Source organism: Mus caroli, chromosome 17, assembly GCF_900094665.2.
Source record: "Mus caroli chromosome 17, CAROLI_EIJ_v1.1, whole genome shotgun sequence".
NCBI classification, from domain to species: domain Eukaryota; kingdom Metazoa; phylum Chordata; class Mammalia; order Rodentia; family Muridae; genus Mus; species Mus caroli.
This window is the reverse complement of record NC_034586.1, coordinates 35,252,446-35,260,498: the sequence shown is the minus strand read 5'-3', so window position 1 is coordinate 35,260,498 and position 8,053 is coordinate 35,252,446. Positions and strand designations below refer to the sequence as shown.

The 8,053-nt window shown below is 38.7% G+C and overlaps 1 long non-coding RNA gene across 1 annotated transcript in view; it reads left to right on the top strand.

Annotated features, from left to right (window-relative positions):
* The first annotated feature begins 7,248 nt into the window (after positions 1-7,248).
* The window catches only part of LOC110312192, a 12,985-nt gene continuing 12,180 nt past the window's right edge, over positions 7,249-8,053 (top strand). Inside the window, exon 1 of the long non-coding RNA XR_002380034.1 lies at positions 7,249-7,317. This is a non-coding gene — a long non-coding RNA (uncharacterized LOC110312192). The remainder of the gene's footprint in view (positions 7,318-8,053) is intronic.

The following is an 8,053-nucleotide window of genomic DNA, read 5'->3' as shown; positions in this document are numbered from 1 at the left end:
CCCTTATGAATATTGATGCAAAATTACTCAATAAATTTCTCGCTAACCAGATCCAAGAACACATCAAAATGACCAACCATCATGATCAAGTAAGCTTCATTCCAGGGATGCAGGAATGGTTTAATATATTGAAAATCAACAATGTAATCCAGAATATGAACAAACTCAAAGACAAAAATCACATGATAATCTTGTTAGTTGCTGAGAAAGCACTTGACAAAATCTAACACCCATTCATGATATAAGTCTTGGAAAAATCAGGAATTCAAGGCCAATACATAAACATAATAAAAATCAATATACAGCAAACCACTAGCCAACTTAAAACTAGATGGAGAGAAGCTGGAAGCAATCCCACTAAAATCAGGGGTTAGACAAGTCTGCCCAGTTTCTCCCAACCTATTCAATATAGTACTCAAAATTCTAGCCAGAGCAATTGGAGAACAAAAGGGGATACAAAATGGAAGTCAAAATGTCACTATTTGCAGATGATATGATAGTTTATATAAGTGATCCTAAAAATTCCACCAGAGAACTCCTAAACCTGATAAACAGCTTCAGTAAAGTATCTGGATATAAAATTAGCTCAAACAAATCATTGTCCTTTCTCTACACAAAGGATAAACAGGCTGAGAAAAAAATTAGGGAAACAACACCCTACACAATAGTCACAAATAATATAAAGAACTTTGGTGTGACTCTACCTACAGAAGTGAAAGATCTGCATGATAAGAACTTCATGTCTCTGAAGAAAGAAATTGAATAAGATCTCAGAAATTGGAAAGATCTCCCAGGCTCATGGATTGGCAGGATTAATATAGTAAAAATGACTATCTTGCTGAAAGCAATGTACAGATTCAATGCAATACCCATCAAAATTCCAAATCAATTCTTCAGAGTTAGAAAGGGAAATTAGCAAATTCATCTGGAATAACAAAACATAGGATAACAAAAACTATCCTCAATGACAAAAGAACCTCTGGGGGAATCACCATGGCTGACCTCAAGCTGTACTACAGAGAAATTTTGATAAAAACTACATTATACTGGTACAGCAATATACAGGTAGACCAATGGAATATACTGGAAGACCCAGAAATGTACCCACACACCTATGGTTACTTGATCCTTGACAAGGGAACTAAAACCATACAGTGGAAAAAAGAGAGCATTTTCAACAAATGGTGCTGGCACAACTGGGGGTTATAATGTAGAAGAATACAAATTGATCTATCTTTATCTCCTTGTTCTAAGATCACGTCTATATGGAACAAGGAACTCTACATAAAATCAGAGACACTGAAACTTATAAAGGAGAGTGTGGGGAAAAGCCTCGAAGATACTGGCACAGGAGAAAAAATTCCTGAACAGAATAGCAATGGCTTGTGTTGTAAGATCGAGAATAGACAAATGGGACCTCATAAAAAGGCAAAGCAAAAGACACTGTCAATAAGACAAAACGGCCACCAACAGATTGGGAATGGATCTTTATCAATCCTAAATCAGATAGGCGACTATTATCCAATATATATAACGAACTCAAAAATATGGACTCCAGACAATCAAATAACAATTTTTTAGAAATGGGGCACAGAGCTAAACACAGAATTATCAACTGAGGAATACCGAATGGCTGGGAAGCACCTGAAAAAATGTAGAACAACTTTAATCACCAGGGAAATGCAAATCAAAATAACCCTGAGATACCACCTCACACCAGTCAGAATGGCTAAGATGAAAAAATTCAGGTGACAGCACATGCTAGTGAGGATGTGAGGAAGAACACTCTTCCATTTTTCGTGGGAATATAAGCTGGTACAACCACTCCGGAAATCAGTCTGGCTGTTCCTCAGAAAATTTGACATTTTACTACCAGAAGATCCAGCAATTTCTCTCCTAGGCGTATACCCAGAAAATGTTCCAACTTGTAATAAGGACACATTTTTCACTCTCTTCATAGCAGCCATATTTATTATAGTCAGAAAGTGGAAAGATCCCAGATGTCCCTCAACAGAGGAATAGGTAAAGAAAATGTGGTACATTTACACAATGGAGTACCACTCAGCCATTAAAACAACGGAATCTTGAATTTCTTAGGCAAGTGGATGGATCTGGAGGATATCATCCTAAGTGAGGTAACCAATCACAGAAGAACACACATGATTTGCACTCACTGATATGTGGATATTAGCACAGAAACTTAGAATATCCACCATACAATTAGCAAAACACATGAAACTCAAGAACAAGGAAGACCAAATTTTGAATATTTTGCTCCTTAGAAGGGGGAACAAAATACCTATGGAAAGAGTTACAGAGAAAAATTTTGGGACTGAGACAGAAGGAAGTAACATCCAGTGAATTCCCCATCAGGGGATCTATCGCATATACAACCACCAAACCCAGACTCTTTTGCATATGCTGGAAAGATTTTGCTGACAGAACCCTATTGTAGCTCTCTCTTGTGCAGTTATTCCAGTGGCTGGAAAATACAGAAGTGGATGCTCACAGTCATCGATTGGATGGAACACAGGGCCCCTAATGAAAGAGCTAGAGAAAGTACCCGAGGACTTAAGGGGTCCCTAACACTATAAGGCGAACAATAATATGAACTAACCAGTACCCTCAGAACTATTTCTCTAGCTGCATATGTAGCAGAGGTTGGCCTAGTCAGCCATCAATGGGAGGAGAGGCACTTGGTCTTTCATAAAACATATTCTCAAGTACAGGGGAAAACCAGGGCCAGGAAGTGGGAGTTGTTGAGTTGTGGAGCAGGGCTGTGGGGAAGTTATAGGGAGCTTTTGGGATAACATTTGAAATTTAAATGAAGAAAATACCTAATAAAAAAGAGAATGTGTTACTGAGATGTTTGGGGCTGAAATTCATTCAAGACAAACTAAATGCCCATTCATACAAAAGCTTATTTTCATTTCTATTTTCATACAAAGATATTAAAACTGATTTTTAATAGATTCATTCTTAGTCCTTAGATTTTGGTCTTTGTAAAAAGCTGCTGGAATTTTTTGGTTTTGAGACATTTTGTTGTATATTCTTAAGTTCTATCTCTAAACTACAAAATGCTTTTTTGCTTGTCCTAATTCTGCATTAAAGTGTTATGCTATGTTAGAAAAAAAACAATTTTAGATAATGAGTTCATTTATTTTGAAGTATGACTTCATTAAGACCCATCCTGGAGATAAGTAAAGTACACATCTGTGTTTGAGTATTTTGAATTTCCCAAGAAGAACTTTCTTCTGGATAATAAGAGATGAAAATATATACATATACATTTGTGTGTGTGTGTGTGTGTGTGTATGTGGTGTGTGTGTGTGTGTATGTGTGTGTGTATGTGTGTGTGTGTGTGTATGTGTGTGTGTGTATCTGTGTGTGTGTTTTACCAGTCAAATAGGAGGATTTTTTTCTTTCATCAATATCAGAACTTATTGATTAGCGTCAAATTACCTAACCAAATTATTACATAGGCCACAATAACAAGCAGTCTTATTTTGAACCATAATGGGCATGCAACTTAGGGTTTCTATTGCTGGAGTAAAACTCCATGTGACCAGAATCAAGTCCAACAAGAAAGGGTTTAGTTGTTTTTACTTCCATTAACTGTACATCAACAAAGGAAGACCAGGCAGGAAATCAAACAGAGAAGGAACATGAAGGAAATAACTGATACACAAACATGGAGTAATGCTGATTACTGGCTTATTCACCTGGCTTGCTCAGCCTGATTTTTTTTTTTTTTTTTTGAGACAGGGTTTCTCTGTATAGCCCTGGCTGTCCTGGAAATCACTTTGTACACTAGGATGGTCTCGTGCTCAGAAATCTGCCTGCCTCTGCCTCTGGAGTGCTGGGAGTAAAGGCATGTGCCACCACACCCAGTTCTCAGCCTGATTTCTTATGCAACCTAAGATGTCCACACCCACATAGGGCTGATACCTCTCACATAAGTTATTAACTAAAAACAAAGAATTACAGATGGATATTTTCAAGGCATTTTCTCAAATGAGGTTCCTTCATTTCAGATTACTAGAAGGTGTGCAATGTTGACACAACACTAGACTGCAAAACTGACACATGTTCACTTGAAAAAAACTCTGCTATTTATTCATCCTTTTCTTTATCATTGATACCCAAAATCTCACATGTTTGATGGTTATTTTATTTATTTAAATTTCAAATATCCCTCTTCCAGGTTACACTTATGAATATTTCCTATTGCATTCCCCTCCCCCTGCTTCTATAAAGATGTTCCTCCACTCACCCACCCACTCCTTCCTCATCACTTGGGCATTACCCTATACTGGTCCATAGAGCCTTCATAAGCCAAGGGCCTCCCCACCCATTGATGACAGATAAGGCAATCCTTTGCTACATATGCAACTTGAGTCATAGGTCGCTTGACATATACTCTTTGGTTGGTGGTTTAGTCCTTGGGAGCGTTGGAATTTCTGGTTAGTTGATATTGTTGTTCTTCCTATGAGGTTACACACCCCTTCATCTCATTTAATCTTTCCTCTAGCTCCTTCATTGTGGTTGCATGCTCAGTCTGATGGTTGGTTGACTGCAAGCATTTGCATGGGGATTGGTCAGACTCTAGTATAGCCTCTCAGGAAACTGCTATATCAATCTTCGGTTAGCAAGCATCAGCATGTGTCTGAATTTGGTGTCTTCATATGAGATGGATTCCCAGGTGAGGAAGTCTCTCTTTGTCCTTTCCTTCAATCTCTGTTCCACTCTTTGTCGCTGCATTTTCTTTAGACATTAGAAATAATGGTTTAATATTTTTGAGATGGTGGGTGGCCACATCCCTCAACTAGGGTTGTGTCCAACCTCTGGATATGGCATCTACAGGTTCTCTCTCCTCTTAGTTGGGTGTTTCACCTAATATCATCCCTGTTGGATCCTGTAGCCATTTGATTTCCTGGCTTCCAGAACTTTTTGGTGGATACCCTCAGTTCTCCATCCTCCAATGCTACACACCACTGTTCGAATTCCTGAACCTTTGTACATTCCCCCCTCACTAATCCTACACCTAATCTTGGCCCCCTTTTCCCATCTCTCTGCCTTTTCCCTCCCAAGTTCCTCCCTCCCTCTACCTTCCATGATTATTTTGTTCCCCCTTGTTTGTAGAACCGAAGCAGTGACTGATCCATCTTGAAAACCAATACATGACTGCAAGCCCACTCATGACACTGCTAAGAATCTGGATATCTCAAAGACACAATATAGCAAATAATATAAATTTTAAAAAGTCATTGGAATGAATTGCAATGATATTCTGCAATACTCACAGATTGGTGCTTAGCCTATCATCAGAGACATTTTACCCAGGAACTGATTGAAACAGATGCACAGAATGTAAACAGATGCAGACAGCTATACTTTGCATAGAAGTTGGAGAATCTGTAGTGAAAAAAATCAATAACAAAAACAAACAAAAAAACAAACAAACAAAAAATGAATACTTTAGTGCCATAAGCAGGTTACATTTAATTGAGTTGTTTGACAAGAGGACACCATAGAAAATCTTACCTATACAAAATATTTCTAAATAGTCTCTCCAAAAACTGATGCCAAGGAGATATTGCTAAGGTTAACATGTACATATTTATTAAACATGGAGAGTTCAAGTTGGTGACTATCTAGAGTCTCTGGAATGAGCTTGTCCCTCTTGTTAGCCTGTAAGCCTATGTAAGCATTTTTTGGAGGCCAAATCTCCTCTAGCAGCACTTGTACAGAGAGGGCTGTGGAACTGCCCCAACTCCTGATGCACATGGAGGCTGAAAGGACCCTGTCCCAGCTCCTCCACTGCCCCTGTGCACTCATGTCTGGTCCCCAAGAGTGTAAATTTTGGGTCAGAAACTTTAGGGGTCCATTATGATACAATGTGGCCACTGGCTGTGTTTCCTGGAGGATGAAGATAATCTCCTTAGCTCTCAGAAGGTCTTCTACTGTTATGTTTCTAAAGGTGAAACTACAAAACATAATTCCTGAGTGAAACTCACTGTCAGAGTATCTTTATTTTGTCTAAAATGGGAAACTATAAGTGGGGTAGGAGGCAGAGAATATGGGAACAGGTCTGTTGGTAGGAAGCTGTTTCTAGTCATATGTTCACAGAGCTATTGCCAGGACAGCATCAAGACTATCCAGGCCAAGCTTGTCCCAGCTGTCAGAGGCCACTGGGAAAACCCTCCACGTGTCTACCTCCTGAATGAACACAGGAAAGTAGATGGGCTTGCTGCATGCCTATTTTGAGTCTCCAGGCAGCAGCAAAGCTGAACTTGCTGTACTCTGTATAGGCAGGAGGGCTTCTTCCTGAGAAATACAGGAATTTGTACAAACTTGTTCATTTCTCTAGAATGCACTCTGTCTTTCATCACATAGTAGGTGATTTCTTCTGTATCTTTCTTGTTAATGTGTCCTGAAAGAGGCACAAATTGTTTAGACATATTCCAACATCACAGTGACTTAAAAAAAATCACAGAAGAGAATCTCTGGTTGCTCCTGTGTGTAGCTACACTGATGATTTTGAAGAAAATATGTTAGAATACCAATGGCTCTCAGGCTTGTTACTGCAAAATTCAAGTAAGCAGAGAACAAGGGAGAAGTTTTAGTAACTGTAGCAAATAAGAGGATTGAATGGACCTTGTTTGAAAAGCAAAGTCTTCCTGGAACAGGGAACATGTACATATTTTCAGATATGCTATTGATATCATGAGGATGATCACTGAAGGAGGACTATTAAACACTGACAGTTTCAAGTCATGGATCCCATGCTGTTTAGACTTAAATGAGAAGAGGGCATGGGGAGAGAAATAAAGACTGGTTGACTGTGAGGTTCATGTCAATTAGAATGGAACTTTAACCCTGGCTGAGTAGAGAAACATGCTTAAGATTGCACTAGTGCTACACTGATCTGCATCACACTGTTAGTTCCCATTTTGTTCAATTATGCCCCCCTGTAAATCTGAGGCTAAACAAACTCTTCCTCCTACAAGTAGATCCTTGTCTGCATTTGATCACAGCCATGAGAATACTTAGCATTACAGTTGTTTGGGGCAAGAATGTGAAAGGAAATATATTTTTAAAATACTGTGGTGTTTTGAAGAGTGATCATTGGTCTCTTGCATGTGACATCATAATGAGACTTTCCAAGGAATGTTAGATACCAAACAATAGCAAGCTGCTGCCTAGGCTGGGTTTGTCCTTGTGCTTAAGAGAGGCAGTTGTTTGGTGGGAGAGCACTTGGACTCTGTTGTTTCCCACAAACTTGGCCTTTTTCCCAACTTGTTGGATCTGGATATAGTGAGTTATATTTGTTTTCTAGGTTTTCAGTTTGGACTTTTGGCATTTGTTGGTCATTTATTTTTTTATTTATTTACATCATTTGTTGTGTTTTAACTTATGTCTCTATGCTCCTTTTCTTCATTTCAGATGTTATTCCTTTTATCAAGTTCATTTACTTGTCCTGTTTGCCTTTGTTCTTGTCTATTTTACACATTTGGTGGTATATATTAACTGTACACAATGAGGAAATCATCTTGACTTCACATAACTGCTTCTACTGCCTTTGAATACTCTTTATCTGCTTTATTTCACGTCCCCACCCATTGGATGTGATAAGTACTTCTCATTTTACAAGGGTTCTGTCCCACTCATGACCTCTAGAAAAGAAAGTGTGACACTTGTGTTTGTGGATCTGGCATGTTTGTAATGACACATCCCTAGTTCCATGTGTTTTCCTGAAACAGGTATTCCACTCCAGATGTTGCCTCATGATGAAAAGAATTTGAAAGTGTGTCTTCCCTCAGTATTACAGACTACTGAAATTCTTGCCAATTCTTGCTGCTAGTTGTTAAGACTGCAATATTGTTTTGCAGTTTGTTATTTTGGCCCTTTGGATTCATGTTTGGTCTTACTTATTTCAGTTTGTACTGGCTGGTTTTGTGTGTCAACTTGACACAGCTGGAGTTATCACAGAGAAAGGAGCTTCAGTTGAGGAAATGCCTCCATGAGATCCAACTGTAAGGCATTTTCTCAA